The sequence below is a fragment of the Mustela nigripes genome, chromosome 12 (genome assembly GCF_022355385.1).
Source record: "Mustela nigripes isolate SB6536 chromosome 12, MUSNIG.SB6536, whole genome shotgun sequence".
NCBI classification, from domain to species: Eukaryota; Metazoa; Chordata; class Mammalia; order Carnivora; family Mustelidae; genus Mustela; species Mustela nigripes.
The window spans coordinates 14,177,284-14,201,415 of NC_081568.1; positions in this window are offsets into that span (position 1 = coordinate 14,177,284).

Sequence of the window (24,132 nt, forward strand, 5' to 3'; positions counted from 1 at the left end):
ATCTCCCTTCCTAGCTCATTTTAAGCAGTATTTAATTATGGTACCATCAACAGCACTAGGTAGTTGCTCAGTTGGATTTGGAACCAACACATTCTGCCCCGTGAGGAAGGTAGATAATACAAATGCTTTGACTTCTCTCTGTGTATTAGCACTTCCTCTTTGTTACTTATTCTTTCTCTAATTAAATCTTCTTATGTGAGAAGTACTTATTAGTTCTAGTTAGTTTATTGAGGGACAGCTAGGAGAGAGAAAATTCTTCTGCCTGGAGGAGAAAGGTAGTCAATAAACTAATCAGTTTAAGTCATGATTAGATGAGCACAAGCTATTCATTCATTTATGTGTCTTAAAAATCAATGATTTTAGCAGTGCCATTGAAATGAGTCAGATGGTCTGAACTAAGCTGAATTTGTTATAGCATTTTAGATATTGTTGTGGGATACACAGACTATCTGCAGGGTCCTTTCTGAATTAGAAAGTTATAAACATTAATAAATTTTTCAGGTAGGAGCTCCTGTGTGGCTCAGTTGGTTAAGTCACTGATTGTTGACTTTGACTCAGGTCATGATCTCAGGGTTGTGATAAAAAAAGGTCTTATTTCTCATAATAGACAATGCCCATATTTTGTTCCTTCTTCTCTCTCTGCCCCTCCTCTTATCCCACTTTCTTCATGTCCTTTTCATATTGGCAGAAAGATATAAGCATGGGATGATCAGTGAATGTTATGATACCTGTATAATTGCCTAACAGTATTATCATAATAACATTAATTATACAGTAATATTATTTAACATTAATATCATTCAATAAAAGCTATTTTACTATATAAGTAAAATAAAGCATTGGAAAATGTAGTATCTATGTTTTCTACCATGTTGGTAATTCTATAAATTACAAATAATTTCAAAATGTTTAAAAGAAAGCAATGAACTTGACATTAATTAGTATAATAATTAAGAACATGAGCCAGGAAATGAAGTCTCTAATGTTACATGACATCTTAATCTTTTTTTTTTAATTTTTTATTTTTTAAGATTTTATTTATCTATTTATTTTAGATAGCAGGGGAAAGGCAGAAAAGGAGGTTGAGGGAGATGGAGAGAATCTTAAGCAGACTCCGTGTTGAGCATGAGCCTGATGTGGGGTTCAATCTCATGACCCTCAGATTATTACCTGAGCCAAAAGTTGAAAGTTGGATGTTAGATCAACTGAGCAACCCTGGAAGCCCCATAGCTTAACCTTTTATAAGCTGAGCAGCAACAGACATGTGTATTTAATGTATTGATATAAAGTGTTTCATGGTAAATTTTTATAAATCATTTAACATCTTGTAGTCATGGTCCCTCCATTATTCTTGATGTCAGTAATGTATGCCTTCTCTCTTTTTACCTTTAACAATGTACAGAGATTTGTCGATTTTCTTATTTATTCCAAAGAATCAGCTTTGGGTTAGTATTGATTTTTTTACTTTTCAGAATTTCCTTTGTTGCTGATTTTAATCATATTTTTGTTTGTTTCTTCTTATCTCTTTACATTAGATATAATTTGGTCTTCTATTTCTAGCTCTTTAGGATGGCATTTTAGATAATTGATTTTACACCCTTTTCCCCCAATATAAGCATTTATAGCTAAAAATAAAGTATTACAACAAATTATAATTTTTTAATGAGTTACATTTTAATTTTCACCCAGTTTACAGTATTTCAAAATTTCTTATGCTATTTCTTCTTCTCTCTGTTTCATTTGGAAGCATTAATTTTTCACAGATTTATTGAGATACAATTGGCAAACAGGCATTGTATATGTTTGAGGTGTAAATCACCATAATATAGAAGTGTTATAGAGTATCCAAATATTTGGGGATTTTCCAAATATCTCTATTTAGTTAATTTCTTTTTGTTCTTGTCAACAAACATGTTCTGTGCAATATCAAAATTTTAAATTAATTGATAACTATTTATAAGCAAGTTATTGTCTATCTTGGTATACATATCATGCGCACTTGAAAAGAGTATTTATTTTGCAGTTGTTGAGAAGAATGTCATCTAAATATCCATTAAGACAAATTGGTTGATGGTGCTGAATCCTTGTTGTCTATGTGTTCTATAGTAGCTGAGAAGTATTGAAATCTCCACCTAAAATTGTAGATTTGTTTGAGTTGTTTCCAGTTGTGTCATTTCTTCCTTCATGTATTTTGGAGTGGTGTTATTAAGGTCATAAACATTTAATATTTCTATCTCCTTCATTAATAATTAGCCTCTTATTGTTATAAAATTGTCCTCAACATCTATGATAATTTTATGTTTCAAGTCTATTTTTTTCTGGTATATTAATACAGATATTCAGATTTATTGTGATCACTTTTTATTATTACATGTTTTTATAATTATCTTTTTATTTTAGCCTATATTAGTCTTCACATTAAATTGGGGTTCTTTTAAACAGCATATGGTTGGATTTTTCATTTTAATCCAGTTTGAAAATGTCAGTCTAGGGTCATCTGGGTGAGTTAAGTATCTACCTTCAGCTCTCAAGGTCCTGGGATTGATTCCCACATGGGGCTCCCCACATGGTGAGGAGTCTACTTCTCCCTCTGCCCCTCCCTCCTCATCATTTTCTCTATCTCTCTTTTTCTCTCTCTCAAATAAATAAATAAATAAATCTATCTTTAAAAAAGAAAAGAAAAGGGCTTTTAGTTGGAGAATTTAGTCCATTTATACTTAGTGTAAATTATCATATGGTTGGATTTCAATATAACATTCTGTTGTTTTATATCTGCTTGATTTGTCTTTAGTCTCTCTTTTCTTTTTTATTTAGATTTAAACTTCAGTATGTTTTAATATTCTATTTTATCCCCAAGAGGCAACTTAAAAGGCATTTTTGCTTAAATTTTAGCTGTTGCTCTGAAGTTAATAATACATATTTTGTCACATAATCTGCCTTCAAATAATAATATAGACCCTTGACATATAATGTAAAAACCATACAACATTATTCCATTTATCTCCTCCCATTCTTGTATTTTCATCTTACATTTTATTTCTACACATGATATAAATATAAGAATATATTGTTATAATTTTGCTTTAAACCATCCTTTGTCTTTAAAAAAAATTTTAAAATAAGAAAAATCTTTTCTAATCCTTCCCCACAAACTTGCTATTTCTGGAGTTTTTTTGTTTTTGTTTTTGTTTTTGTTTTTTCCAAGATTCCATCTGGTGTTATTTTTCTTCTGTATGAAGAACTTCCTTTAACATTTTACATAGTGCAGATCTGTTGGCACTAATTTTTCTTATAGTTTCACCAAAAATGTTTGGATTGGCTAAGATTGTTCTGTAGTAGTTTTCTCCAAAGAAAAGCTTGCATGTTCGAAGTTACTCAACTATAGCATTTGTTTTTGAGGACTATTTAGTTTGTCCTTGGCTCACCCTTTTTTCCCCTAAATATCTTATAACTATTGCACCATTGTCAACTGTTCTTTGATTTTGCAATGAAGTTGGAAAAGCCAGAGTTTTTTTTTATTCCTTTGATATTTTTGCCTCATTGCCCATACAATTCTTTCTTTAATTTTGAAGATTAGCTATTTAAGTAATACATATCCCAGCGTTAACAAGTGTGGGTCACTTTTTTCTGACATACTGGGTGCCCTTTTGTGGAGTTTGAAGACATCTTTTATTTTAGCAAATGGCCCTGCATTATAAATACTTTTATTATAATTGCTTGAATTTATTTTTGGGATTCTGATTATACATATATTGAATCAACTTAATATTTTATATCTATAATTTCCTCTTAAATTTTAGGAAAAATATTTATTTCCAACACATTTTATTTACTTTTCTTCTTTCTAGCTTCTGTGTCTTTTACACTTTCCTTAATGCCTCCGTCATCCATGATTCCTTCACTTTTACTTTTTTCTGTGATTACTTTTTCTTCTACTTCTTTCTTGAGTTCTATCGACTCCAGTTCAACTACTTCTGCTGTTTCCAAAGCTTCCATGCATCCTTGCATTTCTGCTCTGTACTTTTACTTTTTAGAATTGATTGCTTTATATTTCATGGGGAAAAGTGTGATTTATGTTGTCCTTTCCTGCATGGCAATATCTATCTAGTATGTAGTACTTTATCTGTTGAGTTCATTATCTGATACTAAGCCACACCCTTCTGTATCCCAAATAAAACATTTTTACATAGATTTTTTTATTAACTCTTTTTAATTATTATTGAATGGTCTGAAATTCTCTTGTTTCAATCATAAACATTGCACATTGTGTTCTTCTATTGCATTGTTTTTCTCAGGCATATTCAACAATGGGATATAAAGTGTTACTCTAGATCTAAAGACAATATTCTCTTTTAGTTTTTGTTTTTTTTTTTTAAGATCCCCACAGTACATTTACAATGGTTTGAGTCATCATATTACAAAATGACCACCAAATGCCAAATATTTCAGAAGTCTTGTCTTTATTTTAAAAATGTTTGAAGATGGGGCAGTAGGATACATAATAAGGTAGGGAATGTGGAGACATGACTTCATAAAAGAGACTGGCTAAGACAAATTTATTTGACAGTTCCTGCTTCAGAAACTTTATATGAGGTTATTGATTAAATAATGTAAATTCAAATTGTCATAAGCAAAATCAATGTAATTTGAAGATACTTAAAAATATCTACACTAACCTAGTTTGTCTTATAATAACTTTTCATTTTGCTGTTCTTTATATATGCATATTCATATATCCCCTCTGTAAACATATACCCTATTGGAGGCATATTTCAAACTTATATCTGTCTTTGTGCTTGAGATTTGAAAGATATAGCAATGACTAGGCATTAATTTTGTCTGGTGATTGATTGTCTCTTGTTTCCATGGTAATTAACACAGCACCCAGTTGCCAGCCTATTAAATATAACTTACATTCAGCTACTAGAACTGGAGCCAGATTTTAGTTAACTGTAGTTCTTGCCAGGAAGAATTTCAGTATGGTGGTCCCTAGTAAGACTTGGTTTACTTGTTTATGTAACAATCGCAATTTTTCTTACATTTTCTTACTTTTTTTTTTACTTTTTCATATTTATTACATCATCTTCTCCTTGTGTACATCAACCTCTTCAGTGAGGATATGAAACTTGATATGCAGCAAGGATTAAAGATTGATAGCCAAGATAAATGAGTTGGTTATGACTTTCATGTCTATGTTCAACTATCTGATAATCCTTGTCTACCAATTTTTCTGTGTTTTCTTAGAGGCAAAACACTGAGGTAGTTTTGTTTTCTATTTGCAAGTTAATTTTGATTCATAGGAAATTATTAAATGCCTGTATTTTTGTACATAGGGAAAAATTGGGCAAAAGGTTGCTTGCAATTTGTGCATGGTCCCTTTAAGTTCACCACAATAAAATAACTCTGGTTTTTGTTGCTGAAGTTGCAGGAGTGACTTTGAACAAACTATTGAGTAGATGGGACCTTGATCCCCAGAAGAAACCAATTCCTCAAGAAGCCAGCTTTGGTTTGGAGGAAAAAGTAATAATTTTCCAATTTGGGGTAGTGAAATGAGGAGAAAAAGCAACAAGGTAATTAGTGTTTTTTTTAACAGTACTGAGGAGTTTTTATTTTTTTTTTCCTTTTTCTCTAACCAGACTCCCAAGTTGGAATTCTGCATACTTCTGCATTTTACAGCTCCAAGTTCAGCACATTCCCCAGTGTAGCTCAGACATTTAAAAAAAAAAAAAATTGTATATATCTGGTTTAATGACATTGATATATATCCAGCATTTTACAGGAAAAAGTCAAACCTGTTGCACAGCTCTGTAAAGTAACTTGTTCCTGTTTTATAACTAGGCTCAAAGATCTGAAGTGGGTGGTTCCAGATTTTATACCTTAAACTCTGATCCTGTGACTGATAATGCAATTCCTTACTATTATGTCTTACTGCCTCACCTGATCTTCTTTTAACCATGTTCCCCCACAAAATTACTTCTGCTTAGCTTACACAGAGATGCTGGTAATCATCTATTCCAAACCTCATTTATGTTACAAATGATAAAACTCAACTCCAGTGTGATTGTTAGTAGCCTAAGGATACAGAATCATCGATTTGAAGAGAAACATAGGAGTGGCCTGATGTCTTGTTCAGTAATGTCTACAGTATTGTATGTGTGTGTGTATGTGTATGTATGAGCATCCTGGGTAGTAGAAAAACAGGGTTGGGAAGACAGTGAATGAAATAGTGCCTACTTCATTGTAGGAATGCTCTTTAGAAGCTATAATAGCATGTCTGGAAATCTAAAGGAAAAAAAAAAAAAAGAAAGAAAAAGAAAAAGAAAAGAAAAAGAAAAAGCCCCTCCCAGCCATTTGCTCTTCTCATGCAATATTTTTATGTCCTTTGTATTTTGAATAAGGATCTTACTTCCCCAATGAAAGTGGTTACATTTGTCAGGTTTGGTTTTTCACAGTCTTCCTTCTACTAAAAAGACAATTGGTCTTGAAGGTAACAGCTTCTGTTTCCATTATTTAAGGATGTCCTATAAACTACTCAAAATAAAGAACTGGATTTTTGGGAGTAGAGTCCATAAGGTAAGGAGCATTTTAACCCCAGGATAATGTTCTATATTATCGTGTTCTATATTTTTTCTATGTTCTATATTTTTTTTCTCTCTTTTTTAAACTCCAGAAAGACTGTCTGATTTATGAGATTTTTCAAATTGGGCTGATGATAGTGGTTGGCCTTGAGTATACTGTAAGAAGTTGATGCAATATTTTTAGAGAATCTAAACAATAACGAAACTGACTCTATCACCATGAACTGGCAGTTTTGAACAACTACAAGATAAAATACACCTCTGGACCAGAATGGAAAAGCTCTCACTATCACTTATCCATATACCACTGCCAGAGACACAGTTCACCAGTCTTTATGTGGATATCACTTCAGTAATTTTGGCTATTTCAGACTTGAGGTAACTTGATCAAGAAAGCCCCTAGGAAAAGTATTTTCTGAGTTCTTGCACTTTCAAACATGTTTGTTTTCATGACCTTCATAAATAAGATACATTTAGCTACATGCAGAATATTTTAGTCACAATTTCTTCCCTATGTTATCTTAAATGTATCAAGTCATTGCTTTCTGGAATAGAGAGTTATTTATTGTTAGAGCCTGAGGACAATCTGCATTAGTCATTTTTCCCTGGATACCCAGTTGATTTTTATTTTCTGGAAAGGTTAAGTTTTATATTTATTGTTTTCCAATTAATAGATTATCTTTGTAGCAGTTTTAGATTTGCAGAAAAATTCAAAGGAAAGTACAGAGAGCTTCCATCTACCCTTTCATCTTGATCCTCATTTCCCTCATTACTAACGTCTTGCATTAATGTACTGCATTTGCTATAAGTGATGAGCAAGTACTGATACATTATTATCCTACTAAAGTCCAGAGCTTATATTAGGCTCATTCTGTGTTGTGCACTGTGGGTATTGACAAATGTATTGACAAACGTGTACCCACCATTACAGTATGTGGGTATTGACAAACGTGTACCCACCATTACAGTAGGACGCTGAAGAGTTTCACTGCCCTAAAAATCCTCTTGGCTCTACCTATTCATCCCTTCTTACCTCCCTCTCCACTGATCTAATTACTGTCCCCATGGCTTTTCTTTTCTAGAATACCAAATAGTTTTAGTCATATAGCAAGCACTCTTTCAGGTTGACTTTCTTTCATATTCGATTCTTTCACTTACCAATATACATTTAAAGTTCTTCCGTGTATTTCGATGCCTTAATATTTCCTTCCTTTCTTTCCTTCCTTCCTTCTTTCACTCTTTCTTTCTTCCCTTCTTTCTTACTTTTTTTCTGCCCCCCTTCTTCCCTCTCCTTCTCCTCCTCTTCCTCATCTTCCCTCTTCTTTTAATGAGCCTCCTACACAGGATTTGAACTCAAGCGCTGAGCTGAGATCAAGAGCCAGACTCTCAACTGATTGAAACACCCGAGTACACCTTTTCTTTCTTTCTTTCTTTCTTTCTTTCTTTCTTTCTTTCTTTCTCTCTCCTTCCTTCCTTTCTTTTCTTAAACTCTTTTTCTGTTTGTTTTTTAGAGTAGTTTTAGGTTCATAACAAAATTGAACAGAAGGCACAAAAAATTTCCACTTACTTCATTCTCCCTCACACTCATGGGCTCCCTCACCGTCCACATCCTCTGTGAGAGAACTACGTAGTTCATTACAATTGATGAACCTACACTGACACATCACAATCATCCAAAACCCATAGTTTACATCGCTCTTGGTGTTGTACATTCTATGTGTTTAGATAAAATTCTAATGACACATAAACCTCATTTATAGATTTTTTTAAAGGTTTTACTTATTTATTTGACTGAGAGAGGAATCTCAGGTAGTCAGAGAGGCAAGCAGAGAAAGAGGGAGAAGCACACTCCCTGCTGAGCAGAGAGCCCGGTTTGGTCCTCTATCCCAGGACCCTGAGATCATGACCTGAGTTTAAGGCAGCGGCTTTTAACCCACTGAGCCCCTCACAGGCCCTCATTTATGGTTTCATACATAGTATTTTACTGTGGCAAAAATCCTCTGTGCTCTGCCTATTCATCCATTTCATCCTCTAACATATGGTCACCACTGATCTTTTTCCCCATAGTTTTGCCTTTTCTAGAATGTTATATAATAGGAATCATATATGTAGTCTTCTTGGACGGGCTTTTTTTTTTTTTTTTTTAACAAAGTAGTATGCATTTAAGATTCCTTCATGTGATTTCATGATTTGATAGTTCGATCCTTTTTAGCACTGAATAACATACCATTGTTTGGATTCACCACAGTTTATCAATTCACCTACTTAAGGACGTCTTGGTTTTTCCAACTTTTGACAGTTATGAGGAAACCTGCTATGATTATATATTGTGGATGTTTTTGTGTGGACATGAGTTTTCAACTCCTTTGGGCAAACTGAAAGAGCACAATTTCTAGACCACAGAGCAAATGTATGTCTGATTTTCTAAGAAACTGCCCAACTGTCTTCCAAAGTGGCTGTATCATTTTGCATTCCTTACCTACAGTGAATGAGTGCTTCTTTTTCTCCACATTTTCTTCAGTACTCGGTGTTGTCAGTGTGTGAGACTTTAGGCATTTGAATAGATGTATAATGATATTTCATTGTTGCTTTAATTTGCAAATTCCCTAGTGACATATGAAGTTGAGCATCTTTTAATATGTTTACTTGGCATCTGATGGCTTTTTAACAAAATTATCTGTTCAGCTCTTTGACCCATTGTTAAGTTGGGTTGTTCATTTTCTTACTGTTAACTTTTTAACAGTTTTTCGCATATTTGGATATTAGTCTTTTAACAGATAATGTGTTTTGCAAAGATTTTCTCTGAATCCCTTGGCCTGTCCCCTCATTTTTTTAACAACATCTTTCACAGAGTAGAAATTTTTCATTTTAAAGAAATCCAACTGGTCATTCTCCCCCTCTGTGGTTCGTGTTTTCTGCATTGTGTCCAAAAAGTCATCCTCAAATTCAGTTATCTAGATTTTCTTCTACATATCTTTTAGGAGTTTTATAGCTTTGCATTTTATATTTAGATCTGTAATTTGTTTTGAGTTCGATTTTGTGAAACAGGTAAGATCTGTGTCCAATTTCTTCCTTCCTCCTTTTCTTTCTTCCTATGTTCCTTCCTTCTTTCCTCCCCCCTCTCTCTCTTTCTTTCTCTCTTTCTTTCTTTCATGTTCATTGTTCCGGCACCATTTGCTGAATACACACTCTTTTCTCCTTTGAATTGTCTTTCTCTTTTATCAATGGTTAGTTGACTCTATTTGTGTGGGTCTATTTCTGAACACTCTACTCTGTTCCATTGATTTATATGTCTGTTCTTCCACCAATTCTACATTGCCCTAATCATTGTGGTTTTATAATGTATTGAAGGTGAGTATGACAATCCTTCCACTTTGTTCTTTCCCTCTGATATTGAGTTGACTATTGCGGGTCATTTGCCTTTTCTTATAAACTTTAGACCCAGTTTGTTGGTATTCACAAAAGAACTTCCTGGGATTTCTTTCAGAATTGTGTTGAATCTGTCTATAAATTGATTTGGGAAGATCACATCTTGACAATACTGAGTCTTCCTCTCCGTGGGCACAGAACATGTCTTCATTTATCTGGATCTACAGTTAATTTTTACAATTGATTTTGTTACATGTGATTTTACAAAATTAAGTTTCAGAATTTTCTTAGGTATATATTAGATCTTTTAAATATTTAGTTTAATGTTTAGTTTTTTTATTTTATGAATATTCTATTGAATGAAATTTTTTATATGAGTCTGTTCCATTGCTTTGGTTTTATCTTTTTGGACTTTTATTAAATGCATGTTGCTCCTTTTATCTATCTTCTATGTCTATTACTTCAATTTGCATCCATTTTTATACCTTTCCATTTACTTTTAAATTTTAGAAATGATTCTTCTCATCTTCTGTAATTAAGGCAGTGCCCATTATATTTATTTGCCCTTCTGTTTTTTCTAGTTTTATCTTACTTTCTGAAATTTTTTTCTTTTTTTTTCTTTACTTTCCTAAATTCTGTGTCACCTCTTTTGAGCTCATTCTTTAGACAAATCTCCTGATTTTGAGATTTCTTTAAAATATTAAGTTATTCTTTAATGGTTTTCATTACTTTTTAATGCCTTTAGTCCATTTTGAAATTTAAGTCATAATCTTGGGGGTACTTTGTCTCTTTAAAGTATATAAGGACTTTATTATGCCTGATTTGATTGCAATTACTTTTTTAAGGATTTAAAGTGAAATAAGTTTTTCTGTATCTTTAGAATGGGGAAAAAGGGCAAGATAACGTTTCCACTTCTACTGCTTTAGAACTCTCTTGCATCATTTTCACTGAGTGAGCAAAAAATAAAAGTGTGTACTCCTTCCTTCTGAGATCCGCCTTCTTTCCTTTCTCCCCTTTATCTGTATTTTTTTGTTTCTTTGGATACTATAGATATCATTTTCCCTTCAATGCTAGGCTTTGTTTTGGAAGAAAACTTCAAATTGTTAGTTTCAAAAGTGCTTGAATCCCAGCCTGCTTTCAGAATTTACTATGATCTTCTAGCATTCCATTTGCTAATTGGGATCTCCTAAAACCATTTCAGAGAAGAGAATAGAAGTCTGTGTGTTTAATGGAAGAAGACTTCTTTTCATATTCATCTGATACTCTTTGCTTTTCTCTGCTTCCAATCCACATATGCTTATAGCCCATGGGCCCTAGAGCTGCCTAGCTTAGCCTCTAGCTACCCATATATTTCCACCAAGTTTTATTGGAGATGTCATGTTTGGTTTATTGATCTAGCTATCCTACTGGTTATTTTTTATTAGATTCTGGTTATTTTTCTGGTTATTTTTTATTAGATGAGTAAGAAGTTTCAGAAACTATGCCACCGTGGCCTTTGTAATATTTTCTGAAAGCTACCTGGTGCAAACTGGGTCACTCCCTCAATACACACTCTTTTCTCAGAATACACCATTGTTTACTTTCATTCAACAAACATTTATGGAGTGCCAGGCACTCTTAGGCACAGGAAATTTAAGAGAAAACAAACTTCATAAAGCTTAAGTTGTAATTGTGGGTGAGAAAAACAAACAAGAAAACAAATAAGCACCTGCATAACATGTCAGAGTGCTACAAAGAAAATAAATTACGTATATGCAGAATCAAGAACACAGAAAGAAAGTAGGCCTGTTATTTTAAATAAAGGAAGCAGGGTAGACCTCCCTGGTAGTTTCATTTTAAAAGAGAATTGGAAAAAAGGGAGAGAATGAGATCTGTGGTTCCTTGGCTGCACAATGAGTGAAAATTCCAGGCAGAAGGAACAGTAAGCCAAAAGACCCCGAGGCTAGTGCATTCTTGAGGAACAGTAAATGAGCAAAATCTCCAGAATGGAGGGAGGGGGGTGGGGGTGAGAGTCAGAGTGTGGGAGCGAAGGCCGGAGATGGCCGTGTGTAAATCGTGCAGGGTCTTGCAGACTCTTACAAGTTTGGATTCTTTGCTGAGTACGATGGGAAGCTACGGTAGAGTTTTGTGTAGTTTAATAATGCGGTGGGGCTGATGTATTTTAGAAAAAAAAAAAAAATGATGGTCAGTTCTTGAGAGAGTAAGTACAGTTAGGAAAGCAAATGCAGAAGCAGTGCAGAGCAGGGAGACCAGTTATCCATCTGCGGCAATAAACCAGACAGGTGGGAAAGGATAGAGCAGGGATGAGGAAGGAGGGGAACCTAGAGAGATGATAAGGAGGGCGAGCATCTAGATATGTTTTGAGGGTAGAAGGGTAAGGTAGTGATCTTGATCTCAGACCGTAAAGCTGAGTGTCGCACCTTCGTATCCAAAACCCACATGGAAGTCCAGTGTGGAAGTCTGTGTCAGTGACAGACACATAGTTCCGGCCCTTGTACTGACGTTTGCTTGAGTCACTGAATAGGTCCAAAAAGTACAATATTCATAATCTCTATCTTGCATTCAGAATAAGTTTGAAAGGTAAATCACTATGCAGCAACGTTTCTCACACTCCTGTTTGCTTTCCTCTCAGGTATATATATACACACACACACACATACATATATAAATACATACATATATACATACATACATACATACATGCATACATACACATATGATGCTCAGGAACCTGAGAGGAGCCACTGCTCTGAAGCCTCTTCATCCATTCTTAGCTCCAGTTGGTTCCCTACTTTCTTTTTGCTCTCCCTGTCAGGCTCTTCACAGCTTCTTCTACCCAGCTTTCCCTCTCAACGCCAGCTTTTTTTTTTTTTTTTTCTTCTCTCTCTATCTGGTAATGATGCATTTCTGCAACACCAAATACAGCACGCTCTCGAAGGTCGCCACAGTGGGAGGTGGAGGAAAGGGGACACATGCACCGAGGAAATGTGAGAAAGCCCAATGAGATAACCTGCTTTGCTCTGTGTCATGGCTGGAGGTGTATTATACACGAATCATCCCCATTCTTTCTTTCCTTTTTAATTTCTCTTGGCATTCTTCCTATTTGACACATCGAAATCATTTGTGACAACCTAACAACTCGAGAAATGAGGAAGCATTTTTGCTTCCTCAAAACCATCTCATATATCAACTAATGGGGGAAAAATGTGAGATTCTGGAGTGCTATGTCAAGGACATGTGGGAAATAGGGGTCAAAAAAGATGAAGGACTATATGTAACTCATTTAAAAAAAACTAATTATGTTGTGTTAGTCACCATACAGTACGTTAGTTTTTGATGCAGTGTTCCAAGTTTCTTTGTTTATGTATAACACCCAGTGCTCCATGCAACATGTGCCTTCTTAATACCCATCACCAGGCAACACATCTTCCACTCCACTCTCCTCTAAAACCCTCAGTTTGTTTCTCAGAGTCCACAGTCTCTCATGGTGCATCTCCCCCTCTCATTTCTCCTCCTTCATTTTTCCCTTCCTTCTCCTAATGCTCCCCATGCTATTTCTTATGCTCCACAAGCATAAGTGAAACCATATGATAATTGACTTTCTCTGCTTGACTTATTTCACTCGGCATAATCTCCTCCAATCCCATGCATGTTGATGCAAAAGTTAGGTATTTATCCTTTCTGATGGCTGAGTAATATTCCATTGTATAAACAGACCAGATCTTCTTTATCCATTTGTTTGTTGAAGGGAATCATGGCTCTTTCCACAGTTTGACTATTGTGGGCATTGCTGCTATGAGCACTGGAGTACGTATGGCCCTTCTTTTTGCTGCATCTGTGTCTTTGGTGTAAATACCCAGTAATGCAATTGCAGGGTCTATAAGTAACTCTTAAATTACTGACATCTCTGTTGGCCCTTCATTCTGTTACTACCAGCCATGAGTTACGTGTTATTAACAAGCTCCCATATGAGGGGACAGAGAGTTTTAGGGGAGGAACGAGAGGGAGCAGGATTTCATCTCTGTCCTTCAGACTCTCTCAGACCAAACCCTAAGAAGGACAAAGAAATTAGGAAGAATGAGAGGTTTCTTTTGAGGGCAAGGGTCTCCACATAGAGAAATCTACTTTTCTCTGGTAAGATATTGAAAGCAAGAAGCACAATTAAGTATCTCAGGACAATCAGACACAAGAAAAATGTATTAGCCTTTTCCTAGGAAGGGCATGATGGCAACTGTACTACGAACTGTAGAAAGGGAAGGAGACAGTGTTCCAACCAGAGGCCTAGTGGAGAGGAAGAGTGAATTTTACCAATGATGGGAATGTGGCTTATCCTGCAGGATAATATCATTTATTTGAAAGTAGACAGCCTGGGACTCACGCACCTGATTTCAGGCCCTTCTGTACAACCTTCTTCAAAGCCTAAATGTGTTTCTGTGTTGTCAGCTACAAAAGAGGTTGTAAAATGTGATTTCTAACTGGGCATTTGAAATATCAGTTTAACTCCTGGGTCCTCTTTCTTAAGGGATAAGAGGACAATGGATAATAATGGGAATTTAAGCCATGACTCCCCAAATAGGATTAGGCAGAGAGAACCTGGTATGTTGGAATACACTCATTTATTATATTGCTTAACTCACATCAAATTGTGAATTCAGAATCATGAGTTATGTTTAGCTTAGAAAGAAGTAAACTAATTTTTTTGCACATCAGGTAATATATGTTGAGTACAGTCCCAGATATACCTTTAAGAGTATACATGTTCCAATCCAGGTGTATGACTTGTTCATGCAAAGGCATCTCTGAAGTTTCTTCTCTCTTTTTTTGGGGGGGGATAGATTTCTTTAACCTTCCTAGAATATCTGAGGTCACCTAAGCAGGTATCCAGCCAAAGTTCTCATTTATATTAATCATGGAGGCCTACTGGGAGAATTTGAATGTGTCTACAGTTGGGGTCCAAAAATATATTGCATTACCAATGGAGTGGGAAGGGAATTAGAGGGAATCAAAGAAGAGGAAATGGAATCCCAGTGAAAAGCCTCTGTGAAGAGCTAGTCATGTCAAGAGAAAGGTCTGTCCTTTCCAGTCAGAAAGATGAGTCTAAGATGTGAAGAGGAAGATGATGGGAGAATCTCCAGTCAATGAAGACAGTTGTCTTGGACCATCAGAAAGCAAAGGGGAGTCATTGCTTCCATATGAGAGAATTACTGGCAGTATTAAGCTCTGGTGCAGAGCTGCCTGAAAATGAGAACAAGAGACAAAGCTGGGTCCTCCTGAGTATCATCCACCTTGGACTGGATTGACTCATAGTGAGTTGATAGATGGGGGTTTCCCTATAAATACTTTAGCTGGGAAATTGGGTTCTGATATAATGACTCTGCCCCACAAATCTGCCATGGTTTCAAGTTCCGTCCAGACTGTCACTCCACCATTTCTGGGAGGCCGTGCTCCCTGACACCATCAGTTCCACATCCGCGTTACAGGAAATCAGCAAGGGGCCACCGCATGGGCCTATGTCGTCATTAGGGAAATCTCTAATACCCAGTGCAAATACCCAGCAACAGAACAGAGAAACAGAAATCAATATCCATTCAACAGAATAAAATAGTCTATATCCATCTCTAAGAGAATAATACCCTGAAGAAATGAAATAGAAAAGATACAAAGCATTCTCCAAAGTAAGAACTCAACTAGAGTGCTGGAAACACGGAGAGAAAGAAGGGGAGAGAGAGAGAGATAAGTGTAAATGATTACATGGAAAGGTACTGAAGGTTAAAGCTGGATGGTGGGGTTCTAGATACACATAGTCCCTGGTAGTGTATCTAGATACACTTGGCTTTTGCTGAAGACCTATATTAGTACCTATTTATACTACCTAGAAAGAAATCTGAAAGCGACTTTGCTTTTACTGAAAAAGGCAAAAAGCAAAGGTTTTGTCTGGTGTTGGCTTTGCACGGAACCTTGCAGAGACTGTGCACACAGAGCACCTGGCCCAGGGAGTGGCGCCACCCAGCTCCCTCCAACCCCAACCAGGCTCAGCGTCTCAGCGTCCAGCCCCACACCCACAGCTTTGAATGTGTCTGTGAGCATCTGGGTTTCATCTTGGATGTATTTGTGCATCCATTAGCAAGATGCATCTTAAGGTACCAGAAAAACCAAAGAAAGGTGATTTTGGAGGGTCTGGGAATGCTCAATTTTTTTTTTTTTTTTTCCAAATAAATGAGTGGTAATTGCTTCTTTGCTTTAGGCCATTTCAGCCAAACTCAAGGTTTCACAGCCATGTTCTCCTTTTAGATAGTAAGGGAAAACTGCATATATAATTTTTGCTTTTTCTCCTTTTGTGAGGATAAAAACGTATTTCTTTTTTACTGAAGATAATCAATGAATACTTCCTTAAAACTTCTACTTCTGCCTTTCCCCAAGATTTTTGTTTAAAAGACAACATTTTTAACATGGAACTGGAATTTTATTTTAACACGTCTTCACCATCTTGTTTCTTCATTTGTTGGCTCAGAGGTAGTAAGATATGAATATTTCATGGCAATTTTTTTGGGCAATTTTTATATATGGAAAAGCTTCCCTGCCTGATCACTTGACATCTATAATTTTGGACCTTATGACAATTACAGGACACTTTTGAAAAATCTCACTAAAGTGTACATATCTTATATGCTTGCCAAAAATAAATAAATGAATAAAATGAGAAAGAGAAAAGGAAGAGATACATAAAGATCAGAGTCAAATAAGGATACCTAAATCAGAGAGACCTTAATTCAATTTTCACAGCTGTGATTACACTGGCAGAAGCTGAGTGATTTAAACGTTCAGGATGCATTGAGATATTTGTAGAATTCAAAAGCTTTGTCTCAAACTCACACACATCGTGACCTTACGCCATTTTTTTCCTCTCTGACTAGGGAGGGTATGAGTATCTCACTAATAGAAGTATGGTCTGGAAGAGTACCCTAAGTAATAGATGATTCCCATGCCGCCCAAATGCTTAAGTGAATTTGAGGCATGTGCTCAGCTTGAAAGCCATTTGGACAGAGCAACCAACCACACACAATTGCTAAGACATTACACAAGGGAAAACGCAGAAAATGAAATTGTTGGTGATGATAATTACTGTGAGTGTCATCAAAGAGCAGGATGCTTTATGCAATGCCACTGTGTATTGTGAGCCAGTAAAGAAAAGACGTTATGCTTTAGTTTAGATTTGGAACAAAGAGACAATAGGTAAGACTCCTCAGTGAATTGGGTAATAAAAGTGTAAAGGGTTTTTTGTTTTATTTTGTTTTGTTTTCTATTAAGGTCACCAGGAAGTTATAACCTGAGAGAGCTGGCTCAGTGGGCAGAGTAAGTTGAAAGGGTGACAGTCCTGTGGTTTCAGGTGGCATGGTTTTGGACTGGGAGATACTACAATGCTTCCTGTGGAAGTTCCTTTCAATCTCATGAGACAAGAGTAATGGAGAAGATAGTAGAACGGCATTAAGAATACTGAATATGAACAAAAATCCAGATAAAACTGTACATTTGAAAAATGATATTATAGTTTTCAATATGGTGGAAAATGAGGAGATAAAATTGAATGAATGCTGAAAATAGAGGTAGTCATGCGTACAGCATTCAGAATGTATCTATTATGAGAATTCCAGTTAAAATGAGCTAGTGTGCTAGATAAAAATAATCTAGCAGAGACATTCTAAAACAAGGTACAAACATCTGAAAAAATACCAGACAGATAAATCCTGCTTGATAAAAGATATTTGGGTTTTATAAAAAAAAAATAGATTAAAAATCTATGTTCAGTTTATATCAGCTGTCTGAAGTAAAATATTAGCAGGTCAACAATGAAAAGCAATGAAATAGAGTCCAACATCCCTGCATAGAAAAGAGGAGCATTTAAGAGTAGCATTAGGATTACCATGATTCATAAAGAAATAATCTTATAAATAAATGAATTTTTAAAAAGTAAAGGTAGGACATTAGCTCATCTTTATATTTTGAAACTCTATAATTTACAGTTAGTTGTAAAATGAAGGAGATTTTTTGTTTTGTTGTTTTGTTCTCATGGGAGTTGATTTACGAGTGGGAAAAGTGGAAAGGGCTCATCATATGGATGATAGAAGATGTTCCGATGCAATATTATTATTATTATTATTATTATTATTTTACTTCCTCAAGGCACTATAGTGTTAAGCCGCAATTGTATGGCCTAACCGTTTTTTTTTTTAATCCCAGTAAATAATTATTTCCAAATATCCTGTTAATCCACCTCCTGTTTCCTGCTTCCTCATGCTAACGGTCGCCATTCAACATGTAGTCCAAATCTCTAATCTCTAATCAAAAGCCAAGAGCCCATTTATCTTAATTCTCGTATTCATCAATGAGTTTGTTTTTTCCACCTACCATTATTTCTTTGGTTTCTCACTAAAGTAGACACAGCTAAATGTTAATTTTAGAGATGGACTTGGGACCTAGGTTCAGAAAAGCTGATGGGTACATCTTTCTTCACTACCAAAATCCAACTAAAATGAAAGAACTGTAAGAATAAGAGATAATTAATAGCCACTAGACAACATCTACGGATACCATCAGGGGACCTAGAAAGGGTCGACATCCAAAAGATAGGAAATTAATTGAATTGCTGAACTCGTAATTGGCAGAATATGTGGAATATGTATGTACATAGAGGAAAACCCTTAGACAGAGACAGCAAACACTAGGATAAATATCCCATGGGCAAGAGAGAAGTATTATGACCAAAGATTTTGGAAGGGTTATCTCAGAGTCCGGTCTCAGAGGCCAAGCATTAGTGTCTGCCTTCAGTAAGATTGTAAGGTCAGGTTTGTAAATAAAGTAGGTTGACTGCTTCCTGCAGCATGTGAAATGGAGGCCAGAAAGAGAAACAGAGGAAGGTCCCCCAGGTAATTTCCTGTAACAATAAACAAGGAGCACCTCCTCACTGAAAGCCAGATCCCTGCCACCTCGGAGAGATTCTGACCAGCCTCACAGGCCAGTCAGCTTTCTCCAGTCGGGCCTCTGAAACCAACAGTGGGTTGGATCACCGTGTAACGCCAAGACTGTAGCGGGTGAGGAAGCCCATCCCACTTGCCAATACTGATTTAAATTCTCACAAATAGACGTTCACAAATCATGAAGAATCAAAGATTATTTGAGGAGAATAAGTAATAAAGTAGGGGTATGAAAAGAGTAACTGCAAGAAATAGAAAAGAAGAAAACTTTTAAAAATCTGTTCCTTCAGTTAGAAGAAACTCAAGTTCTATCTAGTATAATTCTCAAATGAGAAAAGTTGCTAAGAATTAACAATTGTAACATTAATTACAAAGCTACTAGAAGTACTAACTCGAAATGCTTAAGACCTGAACAGTAGAATTATCATGATAAGGTTAATTTGCCTAGAACTAAATTTTAAAAAATGAATAAAACCACCCCCAAATAAAACCCAGATAAGGGAAGGGAGGTGGAGAGAGAGAGAGAGAGAGAGAGAGTGCGCAATCATGTATCCAGAAACCGCCATGTTTACTTACTATTAATTATAGAATTAGAGAACGAAGAATGAGAGGGAGCAATAATCAAAGAAGTACCTTTAAATTCTCTAACGGGAAAATGACTCATCCTTCAGATTCAAAGTGCTCCCATGAGGTCTTCCAAGAGTCTTAGCCTTTCCCCAACAGGTTTTTGGTGTCTGGAGAATTTGGTGCAGTGGGGAGGTCATCCAGTTTTCCCCGAGGGAAGCCCTTTGCTGCCTGCGCTGGGATAGAGCTGAAACAGATGTGCAGACAATCTATCAGCTCTCCACTTCCTGCTCACGCTGTCTGGAGGGTCTTGGATACTTGCTGGTCAGCGAGGATGAGCTTCTCCCTCTCCATCCCTCGCGGCATCTGTGCCGGTGGTACTGCCTTAACCACGTTCTGTCACCTCATTCTCAGTATGCCCTTGTCTATTCTTCTGAGGGATGTATTCAACAGACTTTCTGGAAAAAGAGACAAAGAGACCAAACTGTGATGTGTCCTACTTGGAGAACTTGTTCATACCTAATCATGATAAAACAAAATGTGCTGTTGGAAACTGAAGGCAATGAATCAGAGGCCACGGTTTCTACACAAAAACTCAGTGGTTAAAAGAAATACACTTTGGAAAAATACAAACTTTGGGGAAAATCCTCTAGATATATCAGGGAAAAAAATCCCTCAAGTCAACAATTACAGATGATATAACCCCAATGTTTGTGTTTTTAGTCAGGTTTGTAGAAATGAAAAGATGGAAAATATATAGAAATAAATAAGCTTCTGTAGTGTGCTTTATTTATACTGTATTCATGAGAAACATATGAAAACTTATGATATTTGTTACTATTTCATTTAAATCCTTCAGTTTTCCTCTTTTTCCAAAAGCATAACAATTCCATGGATAGCCTATAAGCTGGGGTACAAAATTTGAGAACTTTCCTTCATTTTACTAAGACATTTAATGACTGAACGTAATTAATAAAACATTAAAGCCATTGATAAAAGGATCGATTACAATAAGACTGAAGTTTGTCTTTAAATCTGAGTCTTGAGATCTATACACTGCAGACATCTAACTATAAGTGTCCAGTTTGCATTTTCATCTTATTTCCAATATCATTACATTTCTTACCGAATATTTTGATGAACTTAACAAAGGCAACATGCTGAGATGAAATTAGATAAGTTTGTGCTACAGCATTTCTTTCAGTGCAACCTCTAATGCAATGCTAATGTTTCCAAAAAACTTCCTTTCCACATCTGCAAATGGGAATTGGGTCTGAGCCGGGCCTGTGACTTGCTTTAACCCACAGAAATGGATAGAAGGGATGCTGGGCCTGTTCAGGCCTGAGCCTGCCATTCCATATAGGATCTGGTTTTCCAGTGCAACATCATATATTTCTCTTGAGCTTCTAAGCCTCCAATGTTAACCCTTTTGATCAGATCAACAACTCTCCTTTTAAACACTTCTGCGCTGGTCTTTATGGGAAGCACTCTGGCCCTTGGCAGGAGAGTCTCTCTCTGATGCATATCATGGTCTAGAATACCCAATCCTGTTTCATGAGACCTACAAACATTATCCAAGTGTTCCCTATATTCCCTTCCAGTTTTCAGCGGGAAAAGGAAAAGAAAGAAAATTCTGCCTCTAGGTCTAGTCTTCTGGTTTGTGAGAATAACCCTAAAAATATATACACTGTCCCTCCTCCTGCCCCTGCATCCGTCCAGGAAAATCAAACATGTATTAACTGGTAACTTTCCTGACTCAGCTCAAAATCCTCATGATGGGCCATGTGTGCTGAGGAAAGTTTTCCTGTTACTCATGTCTAATCAGCAGAGTCTCGTATCCAGGCTCCTCAGAGGGTGTCATTAAACCTGCTCTCACAAGCTTGGGGGCAGAGAAGTAGCAAAAAGGAGTACAGTTGTACCGCTTTCCAGAAGTTGCAGCTTCCCACAGAACACTGGAGGTATCTGGACAAATGGTTGTTACCAGGGATGAGACATTCAGGGAGGATTTGGAAAGAAGTGCCTTTTCATTTATGTGAATGAAACATTACTGGTCACTGATTCACGGAAAAGGCAAGCAAAGAGGGCACTTTCTTCACCTGTAAACTCCCCAGTCCGCCCCCATTTCATTCTATGTGTTGCTCACCCCTGGGGGGGGCCTGTCTTTCTTTCTTCCTGCTGTTTGTGTAGTTTTGAAGTGCACATTATTTTTTTTTTTTTTTTGAGATTTTTGGGGGAACATTTTATTTATTTATTTAGCGCAAATCACGTGAGCAGGGGAGGAGCAGAGGGCGAAGGAGAGAGAATCTTAGGCGGACTCCACACTAAACGTGCAGCCTATGGCGCTCAGTCTCATGCCCCTGAGATCATGACCTCAGCTGAAATCACGAGTTTCACCCTTAACTGATTGAACCATCCAGATGCCCTTGGAGTGGAGATTTTTTTTTTTCCTTTTATAAGAACGTCCTCTAGACATGAGGCTTCCCCTCTACACTATTTGCTGAACCAAGAGTTGTATCCCTACACAGAACCTACTGTCTTGGGAAAGATTTTTATGTGATTCCTGTGGTTTCAAAGGTACACAGATTCTGCTCTTTTAACTTTATTTCTATTCCATTTTCCTTCTTATGAACACCACCATTCTTAAACTGAATTTGACTGCCTCCATCTCCATCACCATCTCTTTTTTCTTCCTTCCCTCTCTTGATTAAGAATTTAAAACTGAAAAGAAACCTAGAAACCACCCAAACCTCTTCATTTTGAAGAAAGGGAAAGGTGGAAAGCAGAAATGACTTGCCCAAAGTAAGCCAGCTAACTGGTGGAAATTGGAGGAGCGCTCAGGCCTGGCGTTCCCTGAGGGTCACTAATCTTTAACTATTAAGTAGTGCTTTTTGGATTATTTTGTTAAAATAGTCAAGAGGAACCATTGGGTGGCTCAGTCAGTTAAGCCTCCAACTCTTGATTTCAGCTCAGGTCATGATCTCAGTGTTACGGGATTGAGCCCCTCATTGGGCTTGTGCTCAGCAGGGATACTTGTTGCTCTCCCGCCACGTGTGCTCTCTCTCTCTTTCAAATACATAAATAAATAAAATCACTTTAACATTAAACGTTTTTGTGTAGAATGTCTAGGCAAATGTCTAGAAACAGTTTACTTTCTAATTCACAGAGGACGAAAGGCTGCCCATAAAATCTCGTCCTACTGCCGCTCAAAATTCCTGGCTAGTTTGGGGAAAACAGTAACAACAACAGCAACAGCATATATCATTACAAACAAGAAAATTTGCTGACAGTATATACTTCTTCAATCCAGAGGAAAAGTGCAGTAACGGTGGACCTCCCTAACAAGGTGAAATTCTATATGGATCTGTAGTGGTTCAACATCTTTTTGACAACTGGGCAGAGGGGATTCTTGCGAGAGCTGTCCTTGGTAAACCATCTTGTTGTCAGCACATTCCCTCATCTTCTACTCACGTCTTAAGTGTGTCAGTCATTACCAACAGTTAGTACCTACCTGGTAGCAGTTCCAGCCTCTTTCAGCAAATATCACCACTTTTGAGAATAAAATGTCCAAGTAACCCACTCCTCCGGTGGAGATTTGCTGCTGGCTCTCTGTATTCCCTTTTGGAGAAATCCATTGCTTCTCAAGGGCACCGTATCCCTTGCCTTGGGACTCTTGTATTTGTCATGGACTTACCCATTTTTTGTGGAATTTGTAAGATTTTCATGTAGGATAGAATCATAAGGCAGTGGTTTTCAGAAATTTTGTTATTCTCATGGCAAACATTTTGTTTATTCATTCTTTCAGCATGCAGTTAGTTGTTGAGTACCTATTGTCATGGCTTGTGGCAGATGCAAGAGAGAGAATGAAAGAATGACAATGCCCCTGACTTTCTGTAGCTTTCAATTTCTTACAGAGACAAATATTTAAGAGTATCTAATTAATATAATAGCAGAAATAAAAAATACTAATAGGGAATACAGTGGTGGCAATTTATCTAGTTTCAGAAAAATTTACCTGGATGGCATGGTTTCTTACACAGAACTGGGTCATGTGCCTGTGTGTGTATTTCATGGATAAGTTATCAATTTTTAAATTCTGGGGCAATGGGGTGCACATTGTCAAACATTAACAGTTGGTTGCAATAGACCCATTGTGGTATTTGGTATTCTAAAGATCTACTTCACCCTTAAAGAAACCAAAGTTCAAAAAAGTCAAGGTTAAAGGTTAAGAAGGATAAAGAAGAAAAAAAAAAAAAACACTTATTGCTGGACTCAACATTTCAGCTCAGATCTTTGGCCTCAACTCTCGTGCTTTTTTTTTTTTTTTTCTTTTCTTTTTTAAAGATGTTATTTATTTATTTGACAGAGAGAGACATGGCAAGAGAGGGAACAGAAGCAGGGGGAGTGGGAGAGGGAGAAGCAGTCTTCCTGCTGAGCAGGCAGCCTGATGGGGGCCTCGATTCCCGGACCCCAGGACTATGACCTGAGCCTAAAGCAGGCGCTTAACGACTGAGTCACCCAGGGACCCTCAGGTTCTTTTCAATAGATCCTATAGATCCTGCCTCCATAGTTCAGAGACAATGCTACTGGAGTTCACAGAAAACTTGTAAGTTGCACAATGTAGCACAACTAATGAGTAAAAAAGCCAGAAG